This window comes from Pomacea canaliculata, linkage group LG10 (genome assembly GCF_003073045.1).
Source record: "Pomacea canaliculata isolate SZHN2017 linkage group LG10, ASM307304v1, whole genome shotgun sequence".
NCBI classification, from domain to species: domain Eukaryota; kingdom Metazoa; phylum Mollusca; class Gastropoda; order Architaenioglossa; family Ampullariidae; genus Pomacea; species Pomacea canaliculata.
In genome coordinates this window covers 26,095,355-26,108,085 of record NC_037599.1, presented here as the reverse complement: position 1 = coordinate 26,108,085, position 12,731 = coordinate 26,095,355, and the positions used below count along the sequence as shown (strand labels likewise).

The 12,731-nt window shown below is 43.3% G+C and overlaps 1 protein-coding gene across 1 annotated transcript in view; it reads right to left on the bottom strand.

Moving 5' to 3' along the window:
• Positions 1-12,731, bottom strand: part of LOC112574371 (GTPase IMAP family member 4-like) — a 46,852-nt gene that overhangs the window by 25,247 nt on the left and 8,874 nt on the right. The window lies entirely within an intron of this gene.

Genomic DNA, 12,731 nt, shown 5'->3' with positions numbered 1-12,731 from the left:
GCTAATTTTCTTTTATAAAATATTGTTTCACACTTATGTTTTTCAAGCACTGCAGGTGCATCCTTTGGATGGTGGACTCAATGCAAAGGTCAAATGGTTGCCCCCCCAACCATGGCATTGCCTGTGGTGCTATTCAGTGTGCAGTTGCAAAATGTATCTGACAGCCTGTGTGATGTTAAGGAGTTACATTTTAACCTCATTGTGGTGCTGGATAAACAATCTAAGTGTTTAAATATTAACATCACATCTTCAAAATAATAGGTTTTTTCTAATAATAGTATATTAAATCAATGGCTTTTACACTCCTGATCTTTACATTATTTTGTGTTAAATTTTTGGGATTACAAGACTTTGCAGGGCCTGATGGGGATGGCTTCTGCATCATTGCAATGAACAGAATTCTACAGCCATGGATTTTCATAATTCTGGCACTTTATAATGCATCAAGTGTGAATTTCTCTGGACAAGAGCAATGTGCATTCATTTCTTCTTGACTTTTAAACATAAAAGTCTGTTTCCTGGAGGCTTAACTTGTTCTTGGATGATATAACTTGTGTAAACAAGTGTAACAAACTTGTTCAAAACTCCTTCAAATACCCACTTCTGCTTCAATGATCATAAAAGTGATTTCTGAAGGAAAATTTAGGTAATAGTGTTCCTCTTTTTTTTTTACATATTTCGTATCTATCAATATCAATTTTAATTGTTCTTCTATCTTATTTAGTTATTTGTTACTTTATTTTTTTGTGTTTAAAAATGGGTAAATTCATGCGTATCATTCGGGTCTAATTGCCATTGGTGGGGAGGCGATGTCGTATGGCTGACAGTTGAGATTTTGAACAAGCACAATACTTTGTTACTGATTTGTCTGACATAATATTTGTCTCTGTTCAACCTCTTGTCACTCTTGAATCTATGAACGTTACAAGCTACTATGTTGGCCTTTCTCAGCATCAGTCAGATTAGTCTGAGCAACATATTTCACTGAGCTTCCTGGGGATACATGATGTCAATCATTACTAAGAGGTCTGTACTCCACACAAAGTTGGCTGTTATAACTCGACATTGTGAAGCAGCTGGATATAATCCACTGGTCATCAGTCCGCGAGAACATCCGTGCCGACGATTCACCTTCTTGGATATAACTGTGTGATCGTAGGTTCGGTAGACCTCTGTACGCATCAGTATCACCTGACTGCTTATTCCGGATTTCTCGATCGGCGTTGTCAAGACAGTTAAGGCCGGGGGACTTGCAAACTTTACCTAGACTGTAGATAACTATTATTCTCTTTTATTCTCATTTCATTGCCTCCTATCGAAAAACTAAATAGAAAATAATTAGAGATGGTAGAGTAGTATATGTCAAGGAATGGAAAAATTAGAAGTTAATCCAAGTTAAAGACCCAGTACATGAAAAAGAGACACTACATTACTTCGAGAATTCCCCCCCCCCCACCAAAAAAAAAAAAGAATCTAACAGTGAAGGAACAATTGTTTCTTGCACAAGAGCATAATATGTACCATCGGAGATGCCTACAGGCAATCAACATACAAACTCTTAATAGTATTGCATGGTCATGCAATGGCAAAGTAAACCAATGTGTAAATATCTTTATTGTTACAAAACCCATCACAGCCCAAGCACGCCACATGATTTTGTCGTTAAGACTAAGTATTACTCCTACTTTCTTACAACCAAGTTTGTATATACAGACTGTTTCTTTAAATTTATAAAGAAGGTGTGCAATTTCTGTTCCTTCCCATACAGCGCCTGTATCCAGCTATGCCTTATGTTGTTCCCACTTTTGTCATCTTTTGCAATATACAACAGATAAGTGATTTGTGGACTGCAAAGATTGAAAATGCTCAGTCCTCCAATACCCTAGTGTCTCCTACACACCGTATACAACATATCGTGTTTTTCTTATCTTGAGGAGATCGATTGGTTGTGGTGGGGGGGGGGGGGCGTCACATAATTTTCAATAAAATATGTCTACTAGGATATTGCTCTTGTGGAGCTAAAGATTAATAGATAGGTCGATGCTGGTAATGAGATTCAGGTGGAATGAGAGATCCTGTTCTCTCTTTCTTGGACTGAATCCTTACTTTGAAAGGAGGTTATTAGGTCATATAACTGTTGAAATACGTTCTTGTTGCTCTCGTGCTGTGATGCAAGGCTTGAGAGCAATGATTATCTTACACTGACGAGGGGTTAATATGGAACTGTGCACACACAGCGTTGGATGGCTTCTTTTTCACTATGTTTCTGTGTATGTTTTTTTACATCCTGTAATGTTAAATATTGTATTTTCATGTATATTTGTCTCCTGTGCGTGTTTTGTGTATTATGGAATTTCACAAAAAAAAGCATTGGGAAAAAAGCATAAACAAATTTAAAAACATACAAATAAACATCTGTGAGAAAAAGAAAATATGTTCATACTCATAGATTTTTCACAGATGTATCGAAGAGAACGGTTACAGGTCACGTCATTCAAGAGTCCTCTAAGGGTTAGTACCGCGCAGTTCCCATTGCCTTCATCGTTGCTTGGCTCACCTATTTCCCAGGGTCTATAGCCCAGAAGAATTTGTGGCAGTTGGTAAAATTTGCAAAAAACAATAAAAAAATAATAATCTGAAATAAACATAAAATTGACAATAAAAGCAATTGATATTTTCGACCTCGACAGATACAATGTGATGTTTCATTGGCCATTCCTATCCAGTATCCTTTCTTTATTAAATAAAACGGTAACCTGAGAAAACTCTCAATGAATTAACTCAATACCCACACGTTTGCAATCAAGGCAAGAAATCGGCTACAGTCTTACTTAGGAGATGGGTGCCATCAAGAGCGGAAGTCTAAAGAAAGGGTTTTACCAGGCTGGAGCTAATCTAGCCTACTCCGAGAGCAGTTCCTCCACTATTCATGTGAGACGTTTCCGTAACGCCTTCAGTCACTTGAGTGACTAATCAGGCTGATCTTACGATCATTCTGGCACTGCCTTGGATTCCCCTTTTCAGCAGAAGTATGACCAGTAATTGCGTCAATTCTTTCGGTTTCCACAACTTAGCGTTGGGTACCTTTACATTCTCTTCCTCACTACATTTTTACAACTCGGCTGGGACGTTATCGACCATTGTAGAGTTCTCGTTCTCTCCCTTCATGCTAAGGATCGAAGGCCTCTGCAACTTTTTTCCCACACGCCTGCAGAGCTGTAAGGTCTTCGGGTTCCTTTTCTGAGACTTGGTCTTTGCTGAGGGTTTTAAAATCTGTCGCCAAACCGAAGTTGTAAAGGTCAGTGCAGTTATTGTCCATCGGCCTAGTACAGCCCTTTCTTCCTTAAGGAGATTTTCAGTGTTGTCTTGGATAACAGATAACTGTTGCTGCTGAGGGTGCTACGAGGGTGCTGAGCAGGCGGAGTACCTTTCTGCTCTTGTCCCAAGCCATCCCTTCCTTAATCTCGGTGCGCCTTTCTTTGATCCGACTTTACCTGGCTGTCTTCATCCCTTTTCTGATCACGCTATTTGACTGCTGTCTCTGGCTCGTCAACGCTTGCCAGCGTTAACAGAGAATGAGAACTTCCTCCCTGACCCATGGTTGTCTGTTTGCCTTTGACCACCCTAATACCTACTCAGAACATCTCTTTTACGTGACCTGATACGATACCCAACCAAATTCATGGCAGCTAATTTGCCTCCAACTTTTGACTGAAAAAGCTCGGCAAGTGTGAGTCTCGCAGATTATCGAGGTCAAAGCAAATTCGAGGATTGGATGCACAACGCTATACCTTCAGCTTCAAACGAAGCCTGGCTAAAAAGACGCTATGGTCATAGTCGATCTCTGTGCTGGACTAATATATCTCGTCGTTGTTGATGCTCAGCCTGTAGGGTCTTTGCAGGAAGATAAATTTATTGGGTTAAGGAGCGACTTATTTGGAAAGTGGCAGGTCGTCAGCCTCTGCCTTGACTTTTGAGGGTTAGGGCATTGGCTAGGTGTCAGGAACGCAGCTTAGGTGTGTATGTGAGTACATGTCGTTATACTAAAGATCCTGAAAGTAGAAAATTTTAATGAACATTGGTCAAAGGGAGTTCACTCTGGCGAAATAAAAACAAACAAAACAACGCAGACGACATTGGCTGACATAATAACAGAAGGAAGCGGACGTGTATATGTGTGTACACAGAAAAATTAGCTCAGAAGTCAACGATTAAGAAGTAATTCCCTGCCTCGCCAAGGTATCATTCGTAGAGCTTTGTCGACAATTTAATGTGTGAAGAAATCTGTGAAGCCAAGAAGTTATAGTTGGCCAAGATAACTGCATGGTAGGTGAGATTGAGGCAGTTACGTGTAGCGCGAATGAGAAGGAAATATAGTGTGCATAGAGAAAGAAATAAAGATGAATTTCTCAGGAATTATTGAGGGGAAAAAATAAAGAGTTGTTGCCACCCAGGCATGCAGGACTTTTGCGAGAGACACTGGAACCGTATGAGATCGATGAGCTGATCAACGGCGGATCACATCTCGTAACAAGGATTTTCTCTCCGGCCACTCAATCTGCCGGCCCCCAGCTGTGTAAGCGGAGACTACCCAAGTGGTCAGTCATAGGCTTATCGGAAGATTCGTAAGGAATCTCCATGGATCAAGAGCCAATGCGTCTTCCCCAGCGGACTTCCTTCGGCGAAAGAACTTCAGAGCGGAAGGATACTTTTCAGGCGCAAACACAACGTAAGGGGGAAGTAACCTTTGTTTGCCGATTTCCTCGGCGTGTTGAACCACAGAACCCTGAATCATTTTAACGTTATATGAACGGAAAGTAATTGCATTTTGGTTGAAACTTTGGTCTGCAAGGCATAGAACCCGAAACTTAAGAAGTTTGAATTTTAATGAGAATATTTGTGTTTAAATGTTATTTGTACACTTGTGGGGAAGATTTATGTATGTCAATGTTTTATGTGGTTAATAACATGTTTATGCTCAGATCATTTAAAGTATCAATTTAATAAACAATAAAGGGAGTAAGGTAACTAAAGGAGTATCAAGACAGTAATAGAGTTGGACAACTTTCACTATTTGGGTAAACCCACTGACAGACATTTGTGAAAAAAAACATGTGCCAGTAGTGCCTGTGTCTAAGTCTGTCTACCTTGACTCATTGCATTGGAGTTCCTCACACTCAGTTAAGCCTTTGGCTTTCAGCAAACTCAAGAAGCCACAGACCTCTGTCGCTGATCTCACCAAGGCTGAGGCAGGCTACTAGCTGTGCCTTGCAATTGTGAATCTGTCTGGACCCACCACCTTTGCATTAAAATTTCCTTTCATGGCAAGGACATATTTCTTATAGAAATAGAGCATTTTCACCTTTTTGTACTGCGTAGAGGAGGAAGTGAACACTTGAATGATGTTCATATTATATGAGACCTGAGAGCGATAAAAACCATTTCCCGACAGTCACTGTGCAAAGCGTCAAGGGCGGATCTTTCGCGTGCGCATCTCATCCATTTATCGTCGGTTCACTCAGCGATATGGGCGGTTAGAACGTTTATTTTGACAAAATCAGCGTCCAAAGAAGGCTTGTCAACGTAAATAATGGTGCACGGAATAATGGCTTTCTGAACACGAGGTAATGATTAACAAGCACAGGGAGTGTGTGTGTGTGTGGGGGGGAGAACATCCGTGGGAAATTCTTGCATTAACGAAAGATGAAAAACTGCGAAAAAATGTGCCAAGCATGTTTTCATTAGTCGAGAGCGAAAGTTGGAGGTTGAAGACGATCAGATGCTGTTGTATTTCTGACCATCTGGCGATGGCAGATGTTGTTTCTTCGACTCTGTAAGCATCTTCTTGGAAACCAAAGTTAAAAGCTAAAACTTCAAGGAAAAATGAAAAGGCATTACTTGAAGTGGAGACTGTGGCTTAATTTGATTCAACTCAGAAAACTCAATTTATCCAGACACTATAAGAATTGAGAGACTGATAGCTTTTTTTTAATTTATTTAATTTTTTTTTGAAAAGGCATATTTGCTTGGGACGATCTTAAGATAATGGAAAGTACGGTCAATTGAGCATAAGGCTACTTTATGAAAATGTGAAACTGCTTACACAGGACTGCAAGAGACATTGCTATGAAGTCATAGCAATCATTCAGGAACACTTTATCGCCAGAGGGATAATATTGCATGTGAATTACATTAGACAATATTGCATGGAATGAACAATAACATTAAGAAGTTTTTATTAAGATACTTGATTGAAAAGTGTGACAAAATATTGTATAGATGAGCTGATTGTAACATCAATAAGAAAATTAATGATTGTAATACACTTGTTCATATATGTATAAAAAGCATGTAATAAAGCTAAAAATTGAAGCAAAGAGCTATTTTCATTTTCTAGTTCGGGAAGCAAATTCTGTGAAAAATGTTTGAAAAGAGTCCTGTATTGCTAATCTCCTTATTTTATTATAAGGTTCTAACTCAAAACTTCTTGGAAATAAGAAATCCATTAGCGACTCACATGAACATTGTGTATGGCGAGGGTTCTTTGAGCCACTGCCACGGCATCTTCTGTAAGCCTACCCACCATTGTTCTAGTTTCCTTTCAAGTTGCATCTCCTTTTTTACCTGCAGCTTTAGATAAAGTGTATGCCTGTGTAATATATTTCAAGATATGGACACATTAAATAATTAAAAAATAAAAAGAAATTTAACACAGCTACCCATCACATTACATATGTAATTTATGTATATGTATGGAAAAGTGGATCCACATCTCAAACATAAATGTGAAGGCAGTCCTACTGTGTGGTTCTGCAACCTGGAGAGTAGCAAACACCATCAACAACAAGCTCAGAGCTTTACCAAACGATGCCTACGCCATATTCTGGGAATAAGATGACCTGAAAAGATCTCCAACAGCAACCTGTGGAAAAGAATTAATCAGAATGCCACTATCCAAGACATCACAAAGCGCAAATGGGGCTTGATAGGACACACCCTGCACAAACCAGCTGACACCATTGCCAGGAAGGCTCTTGACTGAAATTCTCAGGGATGAAGAAAGTTGGGAGACCAAAGCAGACTTGGAAAAGAACAGTAGAGAGTGAGGTAAAGGATGACGGAACCACATGGGCCCAACTGAAGAGAGGTAAAACTGCCCCAAACCGGCTCTGGTGATGAGGTGTTGCTGATTACCTATGCTCCTCGAGAAGTAACAAGGAATAAACTATGCAAAAGTGATTGCTTACCGTTTCAGAGAGTTTTAACAATAGAACAAAAGGCTGAAGCAAAAATCTTAGTGGGAATGACAGTGCATTGTAGAACTGTCATACACCGACAAGAAAAAAGAGTTATATTAAAGTACTTGCTGCGTTTTGATATAATGTAACTCGTTATCGCTCAAGAGGGTATTGTCTCCCTTTAATACCTGGTTTCATAAAATCAAAATCAAATCAAAATCAAAACAGACTTTATTGTCTGCCCAGGAGGACAGAAATTTGTCTTTGCTCACATACCCATACAGACATTTAACACACAGTTAGGAGTAAAAGTGAGGAGTAAAATAGTGTTGATTGCACCAGTCCATCAAGGCAGTGTATGTTTATCCTAACAACAAACCTTGGGTGACCAACGGCCTAAAAGCACTGCTGAACAAAAAGAAACATTTGTTCATCACGGCAGAAGCCCACGACAGAAGATTAGTACATAGAGAGGACCATGATGCTATCCGTTGGGTGGGCAGAGGCTCTACGAGCATACTAGTTAGTCCGCTTTCAGTAGTTTGCCGATGGACCAACGAGTGTCGACGAGATTGAAACAGAGGTCGAGTTAGCTCTCGCCATAAACCCGATGTGTCAGAATGCGGCTCGTGGTTACATCTTGAGCTCGCTGGAGGGACCTGCCAGACGTCGAGTGTTGATGCTTCCGCATGACGCAAGAGATACGCCGAGAAAGATCTTGGATGTCCTAGTGGAGGCGTACGGCGAACAAAAATGTCGACATCAGTGCCACAGCAACGTGATGAGGTGGTCGACGAATACGCGCGAAGCTCCAGAATTTAAGCAGGCGAGGTAGAAGGCGGCGCAGAGCGTCGAAGTGGCGGCGATTGACACCATCTCGGAGGACTGCAGCCCGACCGGTCAGGGAAAGTGACCTGCCCCCGTCGTCCGTAACAGGATGACAGGGAAATAAAGTGTAGCTGGCCTGACTGGAAATGTCCGACGGCGGAGGTTGTCATTTATGGCAGTTGAGTGATGGCGTTGCTCGACACCGGCAGTGAGGTAAACGACGGTCACTGACGAGTGGGCACGAGGGCACATACAGGACTTACAGCTAAAACAAACTCAGGAGTGGCGGTGGTGGACATGTTTACGGCCAGCGTCTGAGGACGTTCCTATCCTGGTGGTCAAGGACCTGGTCGATGTGGTCACAAGTGAGCGCAGGAGGCGCGTGTCGCTTCTACTAGGAAGAACGTCCTTGATCGGATAATGGACTCTACCGCAGATGTGGCGCAGGCAGTACAGGCAGCCGTGCATGAAGCTCATCTTGAGAAGACATTGTCAACAAAAGGACTGGCTAGGGCCGCTGGCAACACGCCCGTTCCAGGATGCCAATGGGTCTGACGTCCACACCAGCCACTTTCCAGAGGTTAATGCAGACCACCATGCGAACTGTTTAATTTCAGTCCTTCTTGTGTACCTAGACGATCATTTGGTATAACTCCAAGATAAAGGACATTCAACTGCGGGAGGCGCCATACCTTCAGGATGACGACAGTGAAGAGGAAACGCCAGGGTGGTATGCTACTCTTCCAAACCATCACCACAGAACTCTTGTGACAATGCCTGTGTGCCAGAAGTAACAGTGTCTGTGGTGTCAGATGACAGTACCAGAAATGACAGTCCCTATCGTGTCCGAACCGCGCAGATCGCAGCGACTTACCGCGAGACAGGCAACAAACTCGCACAAAGTGTAGGATGAAACAGTTTCGTGCGACGCTATGCCATGGCAATATGAATACCATGGATATATTTTTAGTTGCGGTGATCGGTGACACCGTAGATGACACGTACGCATTGATCAGTTGTTTATTTTGCTAATTGTTCATTTTTCTTTCAACTTTACCGCGGCTGCGTCCAGAAAATGTCATTGACAAGAATGACACACGAGGTGATGGCTGACAATAGATGTCAGCACTCACTCTTCTTCAGTCTCTGTTTGATCCTCCTGAGTCCTTGTGCCTTTATTTAGGATGGTGATGGCTGCTGGCACGAAGACCTCTCGGTAGGCAGCTTCCTTATGCGTGGTACCTTATAGCGCCTGCCTGAGGGCAACAGCTGGAAGCTAGTGTGGAGAGGGTGTTTCAGGTCCGAAATGATGTTATGTGCCATCCTTCTGACTGCATGAAGTACAAGTCAGAAAGTGCAGCTGTGCTTGACCAATAATTTTATTTGCCTGGTGGATGATTCTGGCAGCCTTGCCTTGTCTTTGACTAGTAGATGACCATACCAGGCAGCGATGTTGAATGAGAGGATGCTCTCAACAAGAGACCTGTACACAGTCTCCAGCACCCCAAGCTGACGTCGAAGCTGCGAAGTCTCCTCAGAAGGTACAGCCGTTGCTGGCCTTTTTGTACACTTGGTTCACGTGATCACTAAATGAGAGCTTTCCGTCGATCACTGTACCAAGGTACCTAAACAGCAGCCCTCTGCACCTGCTGTCCCTTGATTTGGAGTGGTGGGGAGAGAGGGGTTGTGCCATCTCTTCCTTCGTAGGCTCTTCCAAAGGCATCTCCTCCGTTTTGTCAACGTTCAGATCCAGAAAGCTGCGGTCAACCACTCCTCCAGCTCCCCACACAGGCCAGGTACTGTGACAGGGACTGCTCGTCTTTCAGGCAGCCCACAAGGGCCAATGTCATCTTGCATATTTAACAAGTTTGAGAATAGCACTGTTAATACTAATCCCATTTGTATATACAGAGAACAGGATGGGGGAAAGCACAATCCCTGAGGGGTACCCGTGTTGAGGATCTGCTCATCTGACAGAATCATTCCATCCACTGACAAATAAACTCCGTCAGACGAGCTGCTGGACCCTATTAGTACCTGTCGGTGGAACTCTGAAACCCACCCTCTTGTGGTCGGTCCTTCAGGAATGATCTGATCCATATAAACTAGGCCAGTGTTGACATCCAGGTCTAGTAGGCGCTGTACAAGAAGGTGTGGCTGGACCGTGTTGAAGGCGCTGGAAAAGTCCATGAACAGACCACATAGGTGCCAGAAGTGTCCAAGTGTTGTAGGATAGTATTTAAAAGCGTGAGAGTTGCATCAACACCCCCCTGCGTGGCTTGTAGGCAAACTGCAAAGGATCCAGCGATCAGCCATGGTGGGGATTAACAATCTTCCCACAACTCTCTCTAAACATTTGGCCACAACAGACGTGAGAGCCACAGGTCGAAAGTCTTTCAAGTTGGTAGCATGAGGCTTCTTTGGCACTGGTATTATTGTGGATGTTCTCCAACGCGGGGGACACTATGAGAGTCAAGGGAGAGCTGAAAAAGTCTGGTAAAAACACACTCAGCTGACTAGCACACTCTTGAGTATTTTGCCTCTCACGTGGTCAGGTCCAGGGCTTTACGTCGGGTTCACATGAGAGAGAATTCTGAAAACATCTCCCTCACAGATGGTGACAGTGGCTGCCGACAGTGAAGAACAGATATTTTCTGCTTCATTGCTGAAGTCTCTCACATCAAACCGCGCGTAGAAGTGTTGAGCTCATTAACAAATGACACTGGGTCATCACTTTACTCTTTGTGTCTTGCGTTCTCTACCCATCATGGTGTCCAGGCCCTTCCAAGCATCTCTTGCGTGCCCTCAATTAATTGCTTTCCACCTTCTTTCTGTATTCCACCCTAGCCGTTCTTGCCTTTGCCCTGAACTCCTTCTCCTTTTCTTTCACTTTCTGTTTGTTCTCTTGCATAAAAGCTATCTTCTTTTCATTGAGACAGTGCTTCAGTCCTTTACGTAGCCATGGTTGTTATTTGGATAGCTGCAGATCTGCTTGGTAGGGATGACAGACTCTTCACAGAAGGTGATGTAAGAGGTGATTGTGTCTGCCAGACAGTCCAGGTCGTCTCCACAGGTAGTGAAGAACAGATCCAGTCAGTGACCTCTAGGCAGTCTCTGAGCAGCTCAGTTGCTTCATTTGTCCAGGTCCTAATACATAGTGTTGTCGGCTTTTCACGTTTAAGGAGCTGTCTGTATGTGGGTAGCAGATGAACAATGTTGTGGTCCGATCTGCCCAGCGGCGGCCGGCACTTGGAAACATAAGCGGCGGCACATTACCGAAACACCTGTCTACGTTCTGTCGAGGCGGGTGGGACACGTGACGTATTGATGGAGACAGGGAGCAGCTTACAGACATCACAGCGGTTGAAGTCACCGAGCAAAACACAGGCTGATCAACTGATCTTGTTGTCCGCTCGATATATGTGTCTGCAATGTGCTCAGCTGCAAGGTTTGAAGTCTGGGCCGGGCACATAGACGAGGACCACAGTGATTTGGCCGAATTCACGAGGTAAATAATGCGGCCTGAAGGACACTGTCAGTATTCTCATAATGGGGTACTAGTCTTTCTCGTACTGTGTAGTTCGTGCCCATTTCTCATTTGCAAGCATACACAAGCCTCCCCTACATGCTTGTTGTCGCTTGTGCATTCCTGTCAAATCGAATCGTTGTGTATCCTTCAAGTCCGAATGTCTCCTCCTCTGTTAGCCATGTTTCAGTGAAACAGAAGAGGTCACAACGTCGTAGTCTCCATCGAATTTAATGAGCGCAGACAGCTCGTCCTGTTGTTGTGGAGAGAGCGCACATTCGACAGGGTGATGGCTGGCAGTGGATGTCGGCACCCTCTCCTCTTCAGTCTGTGTCTGACTCCTCCTCTAGATCCTCTCAGTTTCTTTTTTCTTTGCCCGCCCTGTGTCGGAATGTCACTGAAATTCACAACAGGGGCCTGTGTGGCCTTCTGCCTCAGCGATAGCAGAAAGTCCCGACTGTAGATCAGCATGAAGACAGCGCTACTCTAACACATGGAAGTGTGAAAGTCTGCCGTACAGGCACACACACACGCATAGACTACACTGCTCATAGCACGATCATGGCAGATCTATCACCGATTCAACTAGGTATTAATAATAATGTTTTGGGTTGGGATTGTAATAGATCTACCTGGTAGGGACGATACTCAGTCACTGAAGGGAGTGTTATCAGCCAGATAGTCCCGATTGGCCGCACCTGTAGTCCGTTTCAGTCCGTTTCTGACTATCTATAGATCTAACCAACGGTCACAAAATGGACGCGGTATTGGTAAAAGAAATTTATCCCGTACAGGGACACTCACACGCAGCAATACGGTGCTCCTCACAGTCAGACGTATTGAAGTAACACTTATAACCATTCATGCACAAGCTTGAGTAAGCGAAATTCCCGTAGAATTCAAACACGTCAAAAAACGTAGAGAATGATTGTGAGCCGGGGTCAAGCCACAGAGTAGCGCCCCCTTATTTTAAATTTATTCTGTAAGATCTCTTGTTATACCTCGTCAGGTCAGTGTCTTTATCACATAAAATGTTGTTTGAAGTCTATTTTATTCAACACAAGCATTGCAATAAAACAAACAAATAAAATCAACATAATTTTAAAGACTCCAGATGTTTGTATAAAACTCAGCGAACG